The sequence below is a fragment of the Thermobia domestica genome, chromosome 3 (genome assembly GCF_964235325.1).
Source record: "Thermobia domestica chromosome 3, izTheDome1.hap1.1, whole genome shotgun sequence".
NCBI lineage: Eukaryota > Metazoa > Arthropoda > Insecta > Zygentoma > Lepismatidae > Thermobia > Thermobia domestica.
Genome location: NC_137456.1, coordinates 66,714,815 through 66,738,705, shown reverse-complemented (window position 1 = coordinate 66,738,705; position 23,891 = coordinate 66,714,815). Strand labels below are relative to the sequence as shown.

The following is a 23,891-nucleotide window of genomic DNA, read 5'->3' as shown; positions in this document are numbered from 1 at the left end:
GGGGGGGTTGTAATACTGCTGCTTAGAGCTACTTTTAAGATCTCCAAACTCTGGGATGGGTTTTATTTATATATAAAATAAGAAAGGTTCCTCTTCTGACCCCTGGATCCGTCCCTGATGAAATTATCCTCATCGGTAGTTTACTCTCCGAGGTAGATTTTTTTCTCACAACTCGTTCGATCTTGCTTGTATTTCAAAAATTAACATTCCATTAATAACGCCAATTTATTTTGATGAGTGATTTCTCATTAAAAAAATCCACAAGGGATACTTTAGTTTTGAAGATGAGTTTTCTTTGAACATTTCTGAAAATACCTTATAATTATTTTTGGTATTTCACTGACAAGGACGCCCATCAGGGAGCAAGGTAGGGTGCTCGCTCCCCTCTAGAGGAAATTGTACTTCAGAAGATTGAAAACCCGATAGATTTTTTAGAATAATTACCGCAAAATTCTAGACTACATTTGAAATCTCGCTTATACTTGCCCCCCCCCCCTGGAAACCACAACATGGGCTTCGTTGTTCACTAATATACATATTTTTAATACCTGCAGCATTACGTGATTTACTTTAAGAAATTGGAGCGAGAAAATTTAGTGCGATCGTCCATACCTTTTATTACAATATGCGCTAGTACAACAATAAAAGAAAGTTGTTTTAAATTTTCATGCAAAATGGTGTGAATGTCAACTACTAAAAAATATTGCAAAAATGAATAGATTAATTATTTTGGATGTTTCAATTTATGTTTCTATAGTAATATAAAATAATTATTTTGATTACAAAAACTAAAACCACCTTTTTCAATGTTATCATCTTTTTTATTCAAACTAAAATCATAGAAGTAAATGAAACAGGGACAAGGAGTATTATGAAACAGTACAGAAAAATTTATTTATTGTTTCAATATTATTATTATTATTATTATTATTATTATTATTATTATTATTATTATTATTATTATTGAAATTTGGGATTTTTTCCACGTACCCCCAAAGGAAAAAAATGTCCAAAGGAGTCAGGTCAGGCCTACGAGGAGGCCAAGCAATTGTTTCTCCTTGCCGATCCATCTGCCAGGAAACCATCTGTCAATAGGTGCACGAACGTAACAATTGAAAATACACTTCCTGTTTCTTTGAATTGTTTCAGCCGGTTACGAATTTTCTTATATGTTGGTGGAAATCACCTGTACCCATGTTGAAAGTTATGTTGCACTGTAATCACAGATTTAGTATCAATTAATGAAATGGTTCACTATGTTTTCTTGACTGGATTCGCCATCGCACTGCCCAGCCGACACCTCCACTTGACTCGTGGCTGAAACTCGAAAAAAAAATCTGTTAACCGATAAACACACATTCAAAACATAAACGCAATCATCATAATGTTTATTGAGCCTTAATCATAACTTGATCTAAACTTACAAGATATGGCGCAATTCTGTAAACTACGAATTCTAAATTAATCTAATCCCAGCTCGCGCTAAGTGGGCTTTGTGGTGGACAAACACCGTGTGCGTCGGTTTCCTCGGGGTTCTCCCGTTTCCTCCTACTTTCTTCATTGCACCATTTAATTCATTTCTCATTATCACCGTCCTTTTAGTCTAGTTGGCATAACCGTGGGATGTAAAATTGAAATATTTCGTTTCATTTTCATTTCCAAATTAATCTTCTAGTCATTAACATTGATATTTCTGCCTTTTATAAGTTGTCTCTTGTTCTACAATGAAATCGAGTAAAAAGTAACCAACTTGTATCCAATTAGTTTAATGCACGGTAAAAACTCACTGAATTGTCGATTGTGTTACGTTGTTCTTGCATTAGCAATTCCCTTGTATATTGCGATCAATAATACAGCTTCATGACAGTAGGAGTGGTGAACCATTCCTACATTCAATACCTGTAACAACTATATAATTTATGGCGTTCTTTATTAAGCCGAACCAGATGAGGTAACTTATAACATCGAAACTGCAATTTTGAAAAAAATGTTGTATATACTGCAGTAGCGATACTCTCTGCTCTCCAATTCTACCGCGCTTAACCAGAAACTGTGGTAACATAACACTGGCGCCCTCAGCCAAACTTGGCATTGCTATCTTGGTCAGGTTTTACAGTTGAGGCGTTGGATGACAAAGTGGCGTAAGTTATATATATATATATATATATATATATATAATGAGATTAAGTTCTTTCCGTGAGCTTGAAATCATAACATGTTGAATGGCAACGTTGCGTATCTCAGAGTTACTCGTAAAAGACCAGGCCATAGGCCAAACGATGGCACCACAAAGAATCGATTTTGTCCGCTTTTTCTATATCGATTCTAATATATATATATATATATATATATAAAAAATCTCACATGTCAGCATCTCACAGTGCCTCAAAACTGACTTAACGCCACTTTGCCATCCAATGCCTCAATTAAAGAAAGAAAAAAGAAAACGTTGATCGAATTTTTGTGAAAAAGTAACCAACAAACTAGTAAGTACAGAAATTTACTGTTTAATAAGTCATAATTGTACACTAGTCCTTACTATAAATAAAAATTGTTTTAGAAAAACATTTTATGTCAATCTGTATCTTTTTTCTTCAATAATGCGGACTATCGGCGACAGGGCCATAACTTGTGGGGGGCAGGAGGCATTTGCCCTTGAGAGAAGCTTCCCGCCGTTCGAGGGGGGCCCACTTTAAGACAAAAATTTTGTTACTCCATATATCATACGAACATGAAATTATAAATGAAGCATCAAACAGGTTCACTACATTACATAAACAAAACAGCACAAAAAAGGTAAATAAAACAAAAATGAGTCGTGGGCTCATTTCAGTAAAAAATGTCTACTATTAGGAGCCTAGAAATAATATTTATTCGTATGTCTTTGAGATTTGTTAACATTGTCCCCTTAATTAATTTCTCATGTATGGAACGGGCCCAGGATCGTAACTAACGACCCTTCAGATGCCGTGCGGGAGGGCCCACAGGCTCCAAGGGCACATAAAGAGTAAGATAAAGATGGAAAAAGGGGGACCAAGAATTGGAAAAACAAATTCTTCTAGGGGACCCAAATACACGTATTAATGTTTACCCCCAGAAAAAATCTAAGTTACGGTGCTGGTCGGCGGGATTCGCTTATCCGCTTTGCTAGCTCCACCCTATTTCACGGATAATCGGTAGTTTACTGTAAAGGAATATCAAAAGAAGCATTTAAGAAGAAAAATAGTTTGTTTTGTGGGTCTTGGAATAAAGAGTTAAGAAAAGATGGGTGCTCCGATGCCAAAACGTACTAACTACGTACATTTTTGGTGAAATTGAGATAAAGTGACATTTGGTAAACTGAGAGTTTTATCATGTCAGAATGAACCAAGTTTGTAGCTTCTTTAGTTTCCCAAGGGATGGAGCAAGTTGTTGTGATGAGTGGATTCTATGACGAGTGATGAACTTTTGAGTTCTCAACACAAATGTCACTCTATTTCAATTTAATCAAAAATGTAGTTTTGATCAAGGGTAAAAGTGCGGGGGGAACGCGAGGGGACGCGTCCTCCCACTTCCAGAAAATATCTGTAGCGTCCCCCCACTTTCTAAAAAGAATACAATAGGCAAAGATAGGCACGGGGACGGCGTGACGTCATGCGTTCCCCTACCTTTCAAGATCCACTTTTGCCCCTGGTTTTGATGGACTGGAATTTGACATCAAAAAACTTGAATTTGATCCATGTCATTTGATCTAAAACTTAAAATTCTAAACGAACTGTTCCTAATCGATATTTAAAAAATACCCGATTTGATTAGATACATGTCAGTTTGTGTTTATGATCAATATTTAGGTTAAATATGCGGCTGTAAATTAATCAAAGCCTCGGAATAACATGTTTAGTGCAAATTCCAACTTTATCATATTAAAATTTTGTCTCCGATATACAGCTTAAAAAATAGGTGAGAAACAACAATTTACGTTGTAATGATGACTATCTCGAACAGTTAATGTTAACTTTGGAAACAGCTCTATGGAATTGAATGTTAATGAAATATGAATTATTTTAATGTAATGAAAGATATTCTACGATAATGGGTGTATAATGAATATTGAAAGATAATAATAATATTTTATGAATATTTGTTAGTGTAAAATATAGGGCTCTAATATAGAAAAGCTGTTCAACATTAAGGAATTCGAGTAAAAATCAAATTAACATTCATATGTTGTTATTCGTATGCACCTATACTGCATGATCGGATTGATCTACTACATGACTTAATGCATAGGTTGTACCAATTCTTCGTATGTATGCATCGAATGGTGTAATCCTGTCCATTACTACATATGTGCAAGTTTCTCATCAGTACACCGAACATTCAATCTGTTAACAATGGAATATGTACCTGTGTGAGGAGGTTCATTTCAGAGGTATTGAACTTCATGGTGGATCAACACTAGCACTGCAAAAGCGACTAGAAAGACTGGAAACTTTCGAAATGTAAGTGTGGAAAAAAAGTGAAGAAATTAACTACATCGATCGGAAAACGAATGAAGAAGTGTTAAGTGATAGTAGGAGGAAAAAGAACAAATTTAGATGAACTTTAAGAAAGAGGAGGAAACACTAATTTGGACATTAGGTAGGAAGGAACTCTATTCTACAGTAGGTGGAAGAAAAATTAAGGATAGGTTGAAGGGGATCAAAAATGATAATATCAAAACGGGAAATTGCTATGTAAGAGATAGAAGCTAACGCAGACACAAGTCTGTAGTTTAAGGACTTTCTATTCGTAATACTTTTGTCAAAGATCCAGCATAATTTTACTTAAAAATATTCTGTAGCTTCAATATTACGTCTACACTGAGTATTTTTTTTTTTCAGAGTCCAAAAAAATAATAGCAATCACATGTGAATGTACCTATTTCTGCAATGCCTTTAAAGTTGAAGGACCTCAAGTTAATTCACGAAGAGTGCAAAATCCTTGACATGCATTGGCTTCTACTACTATGCCCATCCATCCATCTATACCGCCTATAATAATACCATACGGTGGTTGTAGTGTTGGACGAAGCTGCTGGTCATTTCTGCCCTTGACATGTTTGCAGAGAAAGCACCAATGAAATGGCACTGAACAAACTTCCAATATCTGCAATAGTGCCCCGCCTGTCATGAGGTCATACCAATTACTTTTTCTTGCTTTCCTAGAAGACAAAAAAATGAATATGTAATTCAGATATCATGATGACGTCGACCATTATGAAACAAACGATAATGAAAAAGGTTATAATTGCATAATGAGTTTAAATGAATCAATGTTCTCTTCTTAAAATCCATATTACGAACTGTAAAACCAAAAGATAGAGAAAGAGAGAGTTTAATTATAGTAAATAGGGGCGTTTCAGACTGGAGTTCTGGGTTCAAGGACCGCTGAAATATAAGTTAGTGTATTTTATATTTACTTTCGACATGATTATTCCGTAAATAGGCTTGTTGTGCCGGGGGCTAAGTGAAATATTTTTTACAACCTTAGAAACAAATATGTGTAATTCTTTCAAGGTTAAAAATAAAACTACTGTAGTATTTAATAATTTTATTTTTAAACAATGTTCAAGTATTTATCATACAAAAGAATTAATGCGAAAGTATATTAGGATCATCTCCTTAGTCTAGTGATCACGGCTCCATTTTTTTTATGCATAGCATTGGCAACAGGTGTCTCTTTTTAAAAAATGTTAAGTGGTATATGTATTGTGGATAAAAATGGCTAAATGTAAAAATATAATTAAATTTGTGGCTAACAAAATACTTCATAAAGCAAATTATTATTTTTTCTAGCTTAAGCAAACTGACGTAACTGTTATTCTATCAAGAACTCTGTAACTTTACATCTCAAAATTTTAAATCAAAAAATTTAAGAGAAAAGTGGCTTTCATAAAATAAAATGAAATTTTTGAGAAAAGTGGCTTTCATAAAATGAAATGAAATTTTTGAGAAAAGTGGCTTTCATAAAATGAAGTGAAATCTTTCAAAAAAGTGGCTTTCATAAAATGAAATGAAATCTTGAGAAAAGTGGCTTTCATAAAATGAAATGAAATCTTTCAAAAAAGTGGCTTTCATAAAATGAAATGAAATCTTTGATAAAAGTGGCTTTCATAAAATGAAATGAAATCTTTCAGTTTAAAGTCTTACGATTATGCCTTTTAGCTGAGACAGGTGATTAAGGCAAGTGAATGGTGATGGAAGAATTGGTGGAATGAGAAAGTAGAAGGAAACGGTAATACCTCGAGAAAACCCACGAACACGATATTGTCCACCATAAACTTACTTAGTCGAGGATCGAACCAGGGATCCCACACACTAGAGGTAAGGCTCTACCGCTGAGCCATCGTGCCCCCAAGTGACTCTCATTTGTGTTCTTTCATTGCATTCGATTTTTAGGGACCGTTCAAAAAGTTGGTGTTCCCTGATCCAAAAATGCACCACAAGATCCAAAATATTTCAATCAAAAATTTTCTTGTACGCTTTATATCTGGAGAACTACATACAATGTAGCCAAACCCAAACTATCACTTAACTCACAAGGAAAGGACATGAACCTGTCAATGGGACTTTCTAAACAAACCTAGTCCATTCGATAAACATAACAAAAATATGTTCATGCACAAAAAAAAATAGGTGCCATGGACAACGGAGTAAGACCCTGGGGACCATTAACCCTGGAAGTATAAAGAAAATCGTAGACTCGCAGTGAAATAGCTATTACATCAACACTGTTCATTGGAAAGTTATGGTTTATAGTTCATAATCTTCAGCATGAAACAAGCTTTCCAGAGGTGCTATGTATTGGGGTCCCTAACGTACTTGAACAGGGAAAACTGGGAGAATGTCGGGAAAATTCTCTCCAGAAATCCCTCCCATCAACTTTGGACCTCTTTGAAGTGGCCCAGGGTAAAAGCACACAATCCAAATGTATCTCAAACAATAGTGTAGGGAATAGGAAATGTGTATACCAAGTTTTGTATTGATAAACAAAATAGATATGAGGGTAAAACTTGTATACCAATACATGATTTCTCCTCAAACCTATTCTGTCTAGCAATACAAAACTTGTTACACACCTCTCTTATCCCCTATAGTATTTTTCAAGATTCATTGAAAAATACTCCGGAATTGATTGTGTACTTCTATCCCGGAGTTACTCGAGAGGGTCCAAAATTGATGAGAGGGTTTTCTCGAGGGAATTTTCCCAACATTCTCCCAATTTTCCCTGTTCATGTACGTTATCAGTCCCATATATAGCACCTCTGGCAAGCTTGTTTCATGCTGAAGAGAATGAACTGTAAACCATAACTTTCTCATGAACAGTGTTGATGCAATTGCTATTTCACTGCGAGTCTACGATTTTCTTTATACTAGGGTCAATGGGCCCCAGGGACTTACTCCATTGTCCATGGCACCTAGTTTTTTGTGCATGAACATATCTTTGTTATGTTTATCGAATGGACTAGGTTTGATTAGGAAGTCCCTTTGATAGGTTCACGTCCTTTCCTTGTCAGTATTATGTTCTTGTTCCGTAAAAAAGAAATACAAAAACTCGATTTAGGGACCGTTCAAAAATTTTGTGGTCTCTGATCCAAAAACTAATTACTAGCGATGATCGCAATCTTTTGATGCATTTTGTTGTCATTTCTAAAATTCTTGGCCAAGATTGTAATCTTTTTATCCATTTTTTCGAATCATTCCTAAAATTCTTGCTTTCCTAATATTTGCAAATAAAACACTTCCACTACTTTTATATTTTATTCATACATAAAATATTTACAACACGTTTCGCTCTGATTGACGACAGGTACTAACAAAAATCTCTTGAATCATTTCTTTCGTTTTCAGTTCTTGCGATAATGCTGACTATACAGTATTATGATATCATTATTCATGTATAGTACAACCGTTCTCATTGAGCTTACTTTTAGGAAGAGGAGAGTTTCCGGAACACAGATTTGCCGTTCGCGTAGACATGAGAATGTTACAAGTAAGATAAGTATATTGTAATGTAGCAGAATAAGTCTTGCTGCAAGCAGAAGGTTTAGAAATATAGCTCATTACTAGGGCTCGGAAGTTGAAGACCTAAAAATAGTCTAAAAAGGACCTATAAAAAGACTTTAAAATATCTAAAGAGGACCTAAAAATTTGAAAAGAGCACGTAAAGATAATACCCAATTTAATTAGAATTACATATTTAATGAATACAATGCTCAAGAAATACAAGCTTCTGGTAGGTTACTGGTCTGTGCTTCTTCCACAAACTGAAGTACAAACTAAGAAAATTTCCCCCTCACCCCCCTCCTTGCTGGAAGACATTGTTACGCCTCCTTATCTGGCTTGTGATTGTTGCAGATCTGGTTTTATCACTCCAGTCGTTGAAGAATGGGCCGCGGTAGCTCAGTGGTAGAGCGTTCACCTCTGGTGCTTGGGGTTTCGGGTTCGATCCCAGCCCCCGCCAAGTGAACTTTGTGGTGGACAAACACCGTGTGCGTGGGTTTTCTCGGGGTTCTCCCGTTTCCTACCACTTTCTTCATTGCACCATTTCATTCATTATTCATCATCACCGTCTCCTTTAGCCTAACCGGCATAACCGTGGGACGTAAAACAAAGATTTCATTTCGTTGAAGAATGTATTATTATCATTGGAATTTTCTTTACTAAAGAAAAGAGTTTTTAAGAGGTGGTGGTGATTCGAATCAAGGGCCAGTAAATTTATTGTGGAAAGGTGAAGTGCAAAAAATGACGTTAAGACCTATGAAAAGGTTTTTAAAAAAGAACAATAAACAAAAAACGCCGAAAAAGGCAAAAAGAGACAAATAAAATCTACCATTTTCTGGCCTACAATGACCCAAAATGAATATATATTATATTAAGCCTCGTCTTCGGTCACTCATAAAAAAGAGGATATTTCCTCAACTTCCGGACCCTACTCATTACACGTTGTTTGAGTTCAAATCTTTTTTGTGAATGAAGTTTTGATCGAAAAAGAGATTCAATTGCACAGTAAAAAGAAATTGACGTGTTAATTTAACACAATGGCTCTGCGTTATCCTGTGCTAAACTTTGACACATATTTGATGCTACTTCAATTTCATCGGATTTGGGGGTAACTTGTTAAAAATGATAGTGGGGTATATCAAGTACCTGCCCTGGTTTTTATGGGATGAAGAGTCAGTGAGAATAAGTTTAAGAACAGCAACGACAGATGCTAGCACTTCTTAATTTTGTCAGAAAATTACTGAAAAGATTACATAATACGTTGTTCCTTACTTGGTGTAAGTGTCAACTATACCACGCAAACTTTTTCTCATAAGTGAAAACGAAAACTAATGCAAATTCTCAATATCAGTTCTTATCCGTACAAGATAACGTGCAAGTTAAAAATTGCACTATAGCTGTATCTATCTGACACAGGAGTTTTGAGACGCTTGTGATTCCTTTGCTAACTCATTGTTCTTAGGATATAAAAGATTTAGCTGATTGTTGAAGAATGATAGAGTTCTCAATACTCGTGCTGCAATGTTTTGCGTTCACCATTCAGGCTAAGGTATTGCTGATAACACACGATATACTTTGTATATTGAAAGAACACCTTAATACTGCTCCTTTTTCCTGAGTTTCTTCGTTCATTCATCGCCCAACGTCAGCTCTGTGTCAAACCGGTAACACCAGACCTGTGTTAACCACAACACCAGGCTTGTGTTAACCACAACACCAAACTTGTGTTAACTGCAATATCAAACTTATATTAACCACAACACCAGACTTATGTTAACTGCAACACCGGATTGTGTGTGTTGCAATTAGACACTAAAGTGGCAGTCATAGAGAGACCACTGTCTGTATTAAAATTGAGTTGTATTGGCATCAATCATTTATTGCTATCTACTGCTAAGAACAAATGGCTAGAAATGGGGGATTATAAGTAAAGAATTGGCCAAAATTATAGGTAATAGGTAAATCATAATCTTACTGGCTAATCAGTACATGAAAATATCTATATTTAGACCATAGAATGATTTAGCTTGCAACACTGTTGGTGCAGAAGATGCCGGGTACAGCATCGAACCTACTTAAAGTGGTGACAAACGACGTACAAACAAAGTAATAAATCAAAACAACATACTCATAATATGTGTCCTCATATCAGTGGCGGGTAAACTGACTTTGCCCTCATTGTAACTTTAGCAGACTGCAAGATCTCCCTCTCCCTTCGAGTTTAAAACTTCCAGTTTTTTTTTTTTTTTTTTTTAACTTTGAAGGAATTCTTTAAATTCTGATGTTCTGATAGTTTCCGTTTCAAGATGGAAACTAATAGTTTTTCTTCGTTTCTTCAATAGCACCCATAACACTTATTTTTTTAAATACATCATTTAAAACATTTTCCAATTCCCATTCCCCATTTTCCATTCCCTGAGAAAAATAAAAATAGGTTTGCAATTGATAATGTAGGCCAGGGTTTCTCAACCTGGAGATCGCGAAGATAAACGGAAAAGATAAATATAATTGGAATCTAATACCGGAAAATAATTTTAAATATTATTTTGAATTTGTTCCGGTAGCCATATTTTTATTTTCATATGTACTGTTAAGAACAAAAAAATAGGTCTACTAAACATTTTCAACAATCAATTTAAATTAAAGAGGAACAAAATGAAACTAATGGGAACTGCATATTGAAAAATACAATTGAATCATTGAGTTCGGAAACCGGTCATCTCCATCGAAGCTAATTTGAGAGGAGTGAAAAATAAAACTAAATTAGTCAATATGTATCTGACATATAGGGTTGTTTTCATTTTCGGACCGTAGAACTCAGTAACTTTTTAACGACTGTCCAAGTTTTAAAAAAAATCAAAATTAGAAATCACTTTATTTTTTTATCATATGACCCAAAATTAAGGGAGTTGTGAAGTTTTAAAATTTTCAGTCGGTCTCCATTTTGAAACAGTATGATGGAACGGATTCGAGGTTTGTGATATGAGTGAACTGGCCAAATTTGGTTTTAATCCATTCGATTTTAGGGAAGTTACTGTATCCACTATATACAAGAAATGGATTCTACTATTATAGAAATAGATGGATATCATGAGTTCTCTGCAATAAGTATATTAAAAATCCCATACAAGCTTATTACAAACCAAAAATTATGAGGTGGTCGCTGGCAAGAGGATGTCATAAAATAGGGGTCGTGATAGGAATTAGATTGAGAACCACTGTTGTAGGCAATGGAGTAAATTCAGAAGCAATGGCTTGAATTCACTTCTCTATACTACGAGTAATATCTTAGCTTTAATGAAATCAGAAAATGAAAAGTCTCCAAATACGATGTTCCAAGAATCGTTTGATATACACCAACGTATGAGGCTGGGAGCGGGTATGGCAAATTTTAGAACTGGTTGCAATATCCATCACGTTTCGTTGTGTGTGTGTGTGTGTTTTTATTATTATTTTTTTCTTATTTGCACCCAGAAAAGCTTCATGTACAGTATTTTCTTTATGAAATGAAAATATTAACTTTTCATATATTTGTTCTCTAGTAGCTAAATCATTAAGAAGAAATAATAATAATAAAATAGCTTATAGTTAAAAGTATGTCGAAGTTGTGGACTGAAGTAAGTGAAAGGAAGCAGAAGAAATCCGAAAAAACGAACGCACAAAATGTTTACTCATCATAAAGCCCACTTAGCTCGAGCTGAGATCGAACCAAGGTACCCAAGTACCAGAGGTAACCACTCTAACTCTGAACCAACTATGGGCTCCAGTAGAACCGTTATCGCTACCACTGTCTCAAACTTAATGCTTTTATAAACTCAGACAAAATAAATTTTGGATTCCAACTTGGACTTTACGATTCATGGTGCCAACAGGACAATGACGTTTTATTTCTAAGTTATATAACAACAATGACATTCCCACATGATAGTTTCGTTTCTTTGTGTTTGCTAAAACAGAGAAATATTGCGTTACGTAGGATACTTTGTATTTTTCGAAATATCCTAGACAGACAGGAGAACTTGGTAATATTCATTTCCCATTTCCGTCTGGCTGGCATTGTTAGCATAAAATTTACCTTCTGAGGGTCAAAACAAAAGGAAAGAGATATATTCACAGATAACAACAGTAAGTTGTATTTATTTTCATTAAGCAGTCTTTTTTTTATCATTGTAACCAGTCAGACATTTTAAAAAGCCAATTTTCTCATTCCCAGACATTGTATCTTTCCATTTTCTCAAAAATGACCTCAGTTCCCTACTGAAAGTAAAAGTCATGATACGAAGTATTTTCCTATTTCTTACAAAAAAGTCTCTTTTTCTTTTTACTGCCTATTAAAGAGATATGCATACATATACAAACACGCACAGCCTTACACACCTACTCATACAGACATAAGAAAATGTCTCCTTCTGAGGTTCAGTTCTCTTGTGGTCGTCCAAGTTAAATATCGTTAATTTTTCTACTTTTCTCTTTGAAATCAACACATATTTGTACTTTTTCTACGACAAAACTTTTCTAACAAGGTACATTCACGAAGTGCCCCCTCGGGATTCGTGTAAATTAGGGATGCGAAGGAGACGAGTTGAGACAGGATTTTAGTGACAAAATTCGAGTCGAGACACGGCTCTTCCAATAGTAAAATATACATTTTTCGAGTCGAGACATCGCTTTTACAGCACATTTTCGAGACGAGACAGCCACAAATCTTGTCTCGTGCGCACCCCTAGTGTAAATTGTTTCAAATGCAAAGTTTTCGGCGGCCCAATGTGTATTATACTAATTTTAGCGGTCCATACCGGTAATTTGCATATTTATTGGCCTTCAATTATACACTTCTATAACGCTCGGACAAAAAATTACTTGTGCAAAACAATTTGGATCAAATACTGCTTCTATGATATATGTTATCCATCTTGGCTGCCATCTTGAATCTACCATGTTGGATTCAGCTTACGTTTTTTTAAAAAAAAAAATAGGAATAGATGCAAATGATAAATTCATGTACAATTTTCTCGGAAATTCACTGGAGAACTTTGCATTTGAATCAACTTTACACGAATCCCGAGGGAACACTTCGCTAATGTACCTTGTAAGATTTTTAACTTTTCTTGCCATTAGATTCGTCATTGTGTGTGGTTAATTTAGATTTTTTTTGACACTAGTAAAAACATGGAATGTTGTTATGACGTGCAGGCTTTCTCAGTGTGCTGACCTGGTACAAACCATAAAGTATTCTCAGTGGCGTACGTAAGAGGGGATCGGATTTTTTTTACACCTCTTTATCCAAAATATTATGCAAAAATAAACATTTAACATATTAAGATATGTATACAAACATCTGAAATCATATGAACCTCCCTTGAAGAATTTTGTGTACACCACAGCATATTCTACTATAGTGGTAATTATTGTTTGTTTTGTTAGTTAATAAGTTGAAAAAGAGCGCCATTAATAAGTCTCAAAACTTACCAAAAACATAAAATAATAATTGTTGAGGATGAAAATTTTCTATATTTCATATCCTACATTTATCAAAAACATACCAAAAGTATTTTAAAAATTAACCAAAAAATTACTATATGTTAGACTAAAAAATATTGACTATATCCTAGGCCAAAAATGTTGACTATAACATGGGCCAAAAATTAGCTTCAGTTTTCGAGAAAAAACGAATTTGTTTCTAAACCTAATAACTTAAGCTGTAATACAACCACTCCAATTCATTAAGACTAAATTGATATTGAAGTATACACTCATCAAAGATTTTTCATTATGAAACTAGCAAAGTGACAGTGTACAGTATGATTAATGAAATATAGCTAAAATCATGATTAACTCTTAAAGTTAACAAAAAAATAAAAGTTAGTCATAATTTTTCAACTATTATATTGCTCAAAGGATGTTCAAAGATAGGAATATATTATCTTGTTCAAAGATGTTCAAAGATAGGTATATGTTATATTGTTCAATTATGATATTGTTTAAAGATGTTCAAATATAGGCATATATCATATTCTTCAACTATTATAGTGTTCAAAGATGTTCGAATATAGGCATATATCATATTCTTCAACTATTATAGTGTTCAAAGATGTTCAAAGATAGGCATATATCATATTTTTGAACTATAATATTATTCAAAGATGTTCAAAGATAGGCACATATCATTTTATTCAACTATTATATTGTTCAAAGATATTCAAAGATAGGTATATATCATATTGTTCAACTATATTGTTCAAGTATTATATTGTGTCAAAAATGTTCAAAGATAGGCACATATCATATTGTTCAATTATCATATTGTTCCAAGATGTTCAAAAATAGACATATATCATATTGTTCAAAGATGTCAAAGATAGACATATATCATATTTAATATTGTTCAAAGATGAGGCATATATCGTATCAATTGATAGACCACATCAACCTGAAAAATGTTTGATGTTAAGTTTTGAAATGCAGTTTTCGAGAAAACTTAAAAGAAACAAATTTTCATGTCGTTAAAAAGTCTGATGTTCGTTGCCAATCCGATGCAATTATTATTCTGCTAATAATAGATTATTTACTTATTTATATACTGTACATGAAAATTATGCTCTGTTAACTAGAAGACTGTACAGTGGCGAATCTAGAAGGTAGAAACTGGGGGCAGCCAGAGCCCAGACGACTATGATAGGTATATCATGAGTTTACTATAAACTTTCAAAAATATATAAATAATAGATTAAATTTTTTCGCCACTCAAAAAACCGGGGGGAGATAGTAGACCCTGGCTCGGATCTAGATCTCCAGAGATTGTATTTATTCTTAATTGATTTCTTCTAGCAGTGACTTATATTCTCCTAACCATGACATCCATACTCCTAATAATAACGTATCTAATCTTAATATATGACGCACCTACTACTTTGCATATTTTGAAGTTATAATAAATCAACTAATAGATTCTACCTTTGAAATATGTGCTTAGGGATACGCACGAGCCAAGATTTGAGGCTGTCTCGTCTCAAAAATATGCTGTTAAACTAATGTTTCGACTCGAAAAATGTATATTTCTCGTGGACTCGTGGTCATCCCTATATATGCTGAAGAGGGAGTTTCAACATGGTTAATCCCAGCGTAATGGAAATCAAGGTTCGGAAATTCTTCTCTATTCCCGAAAAAAAAAATTATCTCAGTTTACATTGGACAAAATTGCATTTGAAATCTTTTTTAAGCCTTTCTCGTAAACGAATTACTTTATTTAAATTATTCCTTACGTAAGCTTTGTGCTCTGTGAGCGAAATATTTTCTTTTAATTAAAACAAACTGAGATATCCAATCATAAGAACAGGAAGAATCTAGAGAACTTTTATTTAACATTAATGATTTCTTAACGATTTCATGATTTTTTTCTAGTGTCTAGAATTTTGCTGAAGGTTTTATACGTGTGCGATAGTGATGATGTCAAGATCAAATTGTGACATTTTTAACGTATAATATCCTTTGACAAAGATTTTTTGCTTTTCTCCAACATTGTTAATTACTTCCTCTTCCGTCGCTTATGTTTTAATTAGAAAGTTAATAATAATTATATATTTTGTGATTTCTTGACTTGTAAGACAGTGACAACATTATAGGGATAAAAGTATCACAGACAAGGACAAGGATGAGATACGGAGACTAACTGCGTAATGAGTGGGTATCTCTTATTGAAAATGTCCTTGTGAGTGCGTTCCAAGCGTAAACGTCATTTACTTATTCAAAGAATATATGCTTAGTTTGTTTTCCCTTTTTAAAAATCTCATATCCTTTCTCCTAAATGTTTGCTAGGAAATGAAGTTGCAGAATCCTTTTTTCCCTAAAGAAATGTGAGTGTATAATTGTACATTTTAAGCATGCATTCTGTAAACATTTTGCAACTGAAAGTGCAACAATAGAGAGATGTACTTTTGTCCTTAATCGGCTTTGCAACTCCAGAATTTTATCTACAGAATGAACAGTCCGATTTTTCTCGTTTTCTATATGTTTTTAACTTATTTTTACCCGCTTTATGGAAATGAAAAGGTTAATTGATAAGCATTTAGTGAACTATTTTTCTTGGTCAGTGTTTGATTCTTTTGGTAGGACTGATTTTGGTAAACGTTTAAACATTTTTGGTAAACGTTTAAATATTTCTGGGTAAACATTTAAATATTTTAGTAAATATTTCAACATTTTTGGTAAACATTTAAATGTTTTTGTACACGTTTAAATATTTTGAAAAACATTTAAATATTTTGGTAAACGTTTAAAGATTTATTTAAGTATTTTTAATAAAATCGGAAACTTTTAAAGATTTTAGTAAATGTTTAAATATTTTGGTAATCGTTTAAAGATTTTAGTAAGCATTCAAATATTTTTGATAAACGTTTAAACATTTTTGTAAACATTTACATATTTTTTGGTAAGCGTTTAAATATTTTTGGTAAACATTTTGGTAAATGTTTAAACACTTTTGGTGTACATGTTTAAAGATTTTGGTAAAAATTTAAATATTTTGATAAACGTTGTGATAAAGATTTGTTTAAACATTTTTAGTGAAACTTGAAAACTTTTAAATATTTTGGTAAACATTAAACATTTTCGTAAACGTTAAAGCATATTTGGTATATTTTAGGCGTCAGAGGTTCGCTCCTTTCAGTATATAGTTACTGATGCAACCGCCGACCAGGACGAAGGGGATAGTGGTGGTAACTTGGGGTTGTTGTTCCGTAAGACCCCCCCCCCCCATTGGCTCATCGCTGGTATTACACTATTTGTCTATTTTTGTAGTTACCTTTAGGTTAGAAGATCTATACATTAGTCCTTATGAATTACAAGATAATTTGTATAAAGAAAGAAACAAAAAGAGACGAAATTTGAGAACGGTACGAATAATCATTTTACAGCTTTTAGGATAGCTTTTGCCCTGCTGATTGATAGAGATAGCATCACGTCTAAAAATATTAATGAAGATTTTGAAAATTACAGAATTCTGTAGTTTTGATTTTGACTGCCATTGTTTTAGGCATTGTTCAAATTTAAGGGGAAACTTGTTAAGAACTAGTTGTTCATGCATGATATAGCATATGTAATAGTATTTTGGTATTTTCTCATTTCTACTACTACTACTACTACTACTACTACTACTACTACTATTATTATTATTATTATTATTATTATTATTATTATTATTATTATTATTATTATTATTATTATTATTATTCATTGTTCCCCTGAATCTTCGGCTAGCTGTATGCTACAGGTGATAATCATGATTAATTAAAACTTCTAATTGTTTACATTTATTTTTTATTTTAGTTTGTCCAACTAACTTACCATTACACACAAAAAAGATGGTCAAATCTAAACATGATTACTGCCTCTTAATGATAGTAAACTATGCTTAATGTGAGTTGGCGGTAAATTTTGTTAAATATTGCATTGTTCTAAAGATAAACGACAACAACTGTAGTTTATATGCTGTGTTTAATATTATTGTTTAGTTAATACATTACACACTGAGAGAAATCCGTTATCCAGACGGTGGTATATTGTACAAATATACTGAATCCATCTGTTTAATACGAAAATCTGTACGGATCATACGTTATCCATATGCTACATACGTACTGCCATTTTCCCTCTTAGATGTTACATCATGTCGTTAGCAGGATGTCTGATATCTAACAGTCTACCATATATTACATACGTATACGTATGTTACATACATCAGTTATATGTTATATATATATATATATATATATATATATATATATATATATATATATATATATATGTCCATCTGTATGTGAGATCCTGTTCCCTATATACACTTCTTTCTTTCATACGGAAAGTACGCATAGATGGAATACTTATGCGGAAAGTATTATAAAACATACGTTTTCAGTTATACGTTTGCTGCAGGATTTTACCCATGGTCGTACGTTAAGTCCAACAACTACAAGATTTACGCATGTAACCTACGTTTTTACGTACACCACATAGTTTTTTCTCTGTGCATTGTGCTTGAAATGGAATGAAGACTGTATGTGTGTTCTTTTTTAAAATATAAGTAATCACTACCTTATTTATTTAAATTTAATACGGCTCTTGTCTTAATAATACACAGCGAAATATGTTCATGTTCAGTATCATCATTAACAGTTTCAAATAAAGGCAAGCAGGTAGGCAGGTAGTGAACGTAGCGAAGCGGTGATTGTAAACTATTAGGAATTAACATTAACACACAGACTGAGATGATTTTGTATTATGAGTAGATTATTATTATTATTTTAGGAACACTTTCAAAGTTTTAACTGGAAATCCAATCGGAAAAAACTAGGCGCAGATGGGAAGACAATATTAAGATGGATTTCCCAAGAAGTAGAAACTGGATCCAGTTGGCTAAAGACAGAAGTCAATGGAGAGCTTTTGTGAACGCGGCATTGAACCTCCGGATTCCATAGGCCATAAAGTTAGTTACAGTAATTAGTTTAATGAAAATGTCAAATTTTCCTGAAAACTGTCACATATAAAATCTTTATTTCTGTGTACCATGCATTAAAGGATTTCAAGTGCTTTTATGAAGATTAGGATATTATCTTCTGGACTATTGACTTTTGTATTATTTACTTATGAAAGTGTTATTCATGCAATATTATGCTTTTTATATATATATATATATATATATATATATATATATATATATATATATATATATATATATATATATATATATATAAAATATGAGTATTTCCACATGCAGTCTAAGCAAAATGATTCATAACCAATCTCGCTTTTACGAGTATGGAAGAGTTGACTAATATTGTCGACTGTTGTGTATGTGTTTTGTTAATGAACAAAGGTGAAAAAGTCCTTCCTTAAAAAAAAAAAAAAGTGATTAATAGAAAAGCAGCTTACAAGTCATACCACGTACAATGTATCATAGTAGGAATCACAGAATGATAACAAATGAAATTCATATTGTCACGTTCAATCAACCTGTTTATCTACTATGATGCAAGCTAACGCGAACTAGAAGGAAATTAAGGAGTTATAGAGATCAAAGTACTTCATAGCCTATATACATACAGATTTTAAATCAAGGTTCATGTATTGTGTGGATCTTAGGCATCCTGTATGGAAATGATTCACAACCCTAACAGCACAATTACATAGCAGGCATATGCCTATCATGTTCCCTCATGTATTTGGGAATGTGTCCAGTATGTGACTTATGTACATCTGAGTGAGAAATCACACGGATGGCAAGTGATAGTCACAATCTATGTCCGCCCCTAGTCACATACCTGACATGTACCTGAGGAATGTGCCTAGTATGTTCTAGATAGGTCTATGTTCTCCATACCGTAAGCGTCAATGAACCAGAAAATTACTCCCCCAAAACATGTTAAATTGCTTAAATGCGTAATGTGTTTACAATAAGGTGAGTCTTAAAAAACACTTTAAACAAGTATATATACGAGGGCCGTTCGGAAAGTAAAGAACGATTGCGTATCCCGCCCGATGCCGACTTCCACCACTGCGATCGACTGCGGGGCAATTAACTCCTTCCTTCACCTCAGTGTGAGCCGAGTCTCAATGATGTGCGGTCACGCTACTTGTTTTTGCAGAGATTCAAAATGCCAGAGCCAATCGAAAATCCTGCCAAATGTTAAGTACGGAGTTCATGCCAAGAGGAGCAACAATAAACTCAGAAGCCTATTATGAAACTCTCCAACGACTTCGACGCGTCATCCAAAACAAGAGACGTGGAATGCTGTTGACAAAGGTGTTGTTGATCTATGACAATGCTCAGCCTCAAGCACCAGCACGAACACAGCAGGAACTTCAGCGTCTAAACTGGGACACTTTTAGTCATCCTGCTTACAGTCCTGACTTGGCACCAAGTGGTTTTCACTTATTCCCAAAACTTACGGAATTTCTGGGTAGAAAACAATTCGTAAACGATGAGGAACTCAAGCAAGCAATGGGACAGCCTGTCTCAAATCTTTGGCGGCAAATGAGTATGACATCAGCATTGAAAAACTGGTCCCACGTTATAACAAGTGTCTTGACAATTATGGCAATTACATAGAAAAGTAGAGTAAGGTCCTGTAGCTTTGTAAATAAAGTTTTGTGCTGATATCTTTTGTTTTTATTTAACCATGCAAAAACGTTCTTTACTTTCTGAATGACCCTCGTATATATATATATATATACCCCAAAGTGGCCACGAACCACCAAACTTTGGAATAATAGCCGCGTCCTCTTCCGACTTGGCCAGGGAGGCGATTAAGAGAACGTCGCTTGTAGAAAGATAAATTATTGAGGTCTTTTGAATTTGGCTAATCAGAGTGTTCCTTTAACCGCGTATATCCGACGATAACCGTTTGGGGATCAGATAAAATCTGCTCGCCATGCAATTTTATATAACAAAATACCGAGTATCTATTTACTTTATTTCATGGTTCTTCCATATTCACTTTCAAATGATCGGCGACAGTTGCCATGTAATGAAGTTGATGCGTTTGTTGCTTCTAGTACACAATCGCTTAGGAAAAAAAAGCAACAAATGCATCAAATGTGGGACAACAATTTTGAACACCTAAATGACGAATGCCTAGCACATCTTGTGCTGTTAGGGTATCTGAAACAGTATGTATCTAAAGGATGTACCTAGAATATGACAGATAGGCCTATATGTCCCAAGTGACGACATAAAAACAAATGACTGTTAGAGTGCGAAACTGAGCCAGGTATATAAGTGCTATATTTGTGGTACATAGTTGCAAATATCAATTAGGCGTAATAAGTATCTAAAACTGTAGGTAGCTGAAGTACATACTTAGCACATGAATATCATATGTTCCAAGTGTCGGGTACCTAAAAAGTAGCTGGTACACCTAAATGGCACATGCTTAGCACATCTTGTGCTGTTAGGGAAACGGTCTCAGTGTGACGTAGGAGCACCGTTTTACAATCTGACAAATAACAGAGAAGAAGAAAATGAAGTAAAATCTTTCAGTTTAAAGTCTCACGATCATGCCCGTAAAGCTAAGGGAGACAGATTACTAAGCCAAGTGAATGATGATGGAAGAATTGGTGGAGTGAAATGTGGGAGGAAACGAAAGTACTCTTTAAAAAGCTACGGACACGATATTCTTCATCACAAGCTTGTTTGGCCAGGGAACCCACATATGAGATAATAAGGGTTCTACCGCTGAGCCACCAGCTCCCCAATACAAGAGAGGAGCACGGCGAGCAAAGGAAAGAAAGAGTGTGTGTAGGCAGGGGGATAATGGAATAAAACAAGTGAGTTTCGTTTCAGAGTGTCAAATTACGTTATACTTTAAAACTATTCGAAATTAATAATTGCACTTTAAGTTCTACCCTGTAATTCCTACTGGCAATAGAGGCATAAGATCGGAGATAGAACATTTCCTTCTGATACTGAATAACTAACTAACTCTATGACTTATGGAACCCGGAGGTTCAATGCCGCGTTCGCAAAAGCTTTTCACTGACTTCTATCCTTAGCCAACTGGATCCAGTTTCTACTTTGTATTCCTATTTATTGCGAGATCCATCTTAATATTGTCCTCCCATCTGCTCCTAGGTCTTCCTAATGGTCGTTTTCCGATTGGTCTTCTAGTCAAGACTTTGAAAGCGTTCCTACTTTCTTCCATTCTGGCTATATGACCTGCCCACCTAAGCCTCCTAGACTTGACGATCCTAACAATGGTAACTTCTGATACTGAATACATATCGAAAAGCCACAGTTCACTATATCTGACTGTTTTCTTTTTCAATGGAGATAAATATTATAACCGGAAGTAGTAACAAATGTGTACTACTTCCGGTTTTAGTAAAGGGATGTGAGTCAAGATAGTATCTTTCTTCAGACGATAAATCTATTCTCCTCCACAAAAAAAAAAAAACTGTCGGTATCTATTACTGTAATTGTTCTATGGCAATTAACGTTGAAACCGAGAAATTATTGCTCGCTTCCATTCCTGGTTTGAACAGAGGGTTAATGGGGAAAATATAATGTATATTCTTGGGGAGCTTAATCGATTTCAAAACATCGGTTCTCGATATTCGTTGCCGTTTTTTATTCTACGATTATCATAATTGAAACCGAAAATGATTAATTTCTACCACTTACGGTTTGATTAGAGGGTTAATGGAGTAAATGGTATCCATTGTTGGGATACAGAATCGGTTAATTTCTACCACTTACGATTTGATTAGAGGGTTAATGGAGTAAATGGTATCCATTGTTGGGATACAGAATCGGTTAATTTCTACCACTTACGATTTGATTAGAGGGTTAATAGAGTAAATGATATCCATTGTTGGGATACAGAACCGATTAATTTCTACCACTTACGGTTTGATTAGAGGGTTAATGGAGTAAATGGTATCCATTGTTGGGATACAGAATCGATTAATTTCTACCACTTACAGTTTGATTAGAGGGTTAATGGAGTAAATGATATCCATTGTTGGGACACAGAATTGATTAATTTCTACCACTTATGGTTTGATTAGAGGGTTAATGGAGTAAATGGTATCCATTGTTGGGATACAGAATCGATTAATTTCTACCACTTACAGTTTGATTAGAGGGTTAATGGAGTAAATGGTATCCATTGTTGGGACACAGAATCAATTAATAAACCACTCTTCGCTTTTACTGTTTTAGCTTTATAGGGATACCGAAAGTAAATTTCTTCAATTCCGATCTTATTATGAGATCCATCGTGGCTAAGCGGTTAGCGTACGCGCCCTTGGCGTGGGTGACCCGGGTTCGATTCCCGGTAAGAGCGCATGTGGTTCGGATTCCACGTTAATCAGTAGGTCCCGTCTCATATAGCCTAGCTGCTGAAAAGGGACGTTAAACTCAAAATCAACTTAATCAACTCAACCTGATCTTATTATCAATAGAGATGCAAGTAAATATGGTGCCTTTGTATCAGACTGACTGATTTAGCCAGCGGCTGATTTAGCCCAGGGCCGGGAGTCGTAGGCCACCCCAGATTTTTGAGTGACAAAAATAATTTAAGCTATTAAATATAAATTTTTGAAAGTTTACAGTAAGTGTTGCGTTTTATACTTCATTGAAAAAATTTTGAAAAATTAGATATATTTTCAGTTGTAGGTTTTTTGTTATGCAGTGTGTAAAACAATACCCGTACTTGAAATACACAATGTCAACGTCCAACCTAGCCATAATACCCACCGGGAGAGAGTTAAATTTAAAACTTTTGCAGGACCCATTAAAAATTGTAAACTCATGATATGCCTATCACAATCTGGGTTCTAGTTGCCCCCCCTTCCCAAGTGTTTACCTTCTAAATCCACCACTCACTTAATTCCAAAAAGTCCTTGTAATTATTTGTTACTCTTTTGTTCTATGATGATCAACGTTGAAACAGAAAGTGCTTAATTTTTCAAACACTGTATTTTATTCTATACTTCCCCACCAGAATCAAAGCTGGGACCTCGTGCACAATGTACTAGTCATTTAGAGTTGCCAGATATTACGTTTTTCCCGTAAATTTTACATTCTTCTGACATGTTTTATGCTATACAACTTTATTTTCCTCGTAAAACGATTTCGTACAGTTTATTTTAATAGGCCTAAATCAAAGAAGTGATAGTCCTGAATATTTTTAAACGTTTTTATATTAGTGCGTTTTCTTTTCTTTTATTATTATTATTATTTTTTATTATTATTAGAGGCACTGATTTCTCACACATATAGTGTCAGCAACGCAAATGTTTCAGAATAGTTCGGTTTTTAGCATCTTAGCCTTCGGCTGTCAAAGCTATCTTGATCGTATAGCAGCTTCGATA

The 23,891-nt window shown here is 34.3% G+C and overlaps 1 long non-coding RNA gene across 1 annotated transcript in view; it reads right to left on the bottom strand.

Moving 5' to 3' along the window:
• Window positions 1-978: 978 nt before the first annotated feature.
• LOC145680465 (uncharacterized) overlaps window positions 979-23,891 on the bottom strand; it is a 165,270-nt gene continuing 142,357 nt past the window's right edge. Inside the window, exons 3-4 of the long non-coding RNA XR_014130647.1 lie at window positions 4,900-5,182; window positions 979-1,317 (exon numbers count right to left, since the gene is read on the bottom strand). This is a non-coding gene — a long non-coding RNA (uncharacterized LOC145680465). The remainder of the gene's footprint in view (window positions 1,318-4,899; window positions 5,183-23,891) is intronic.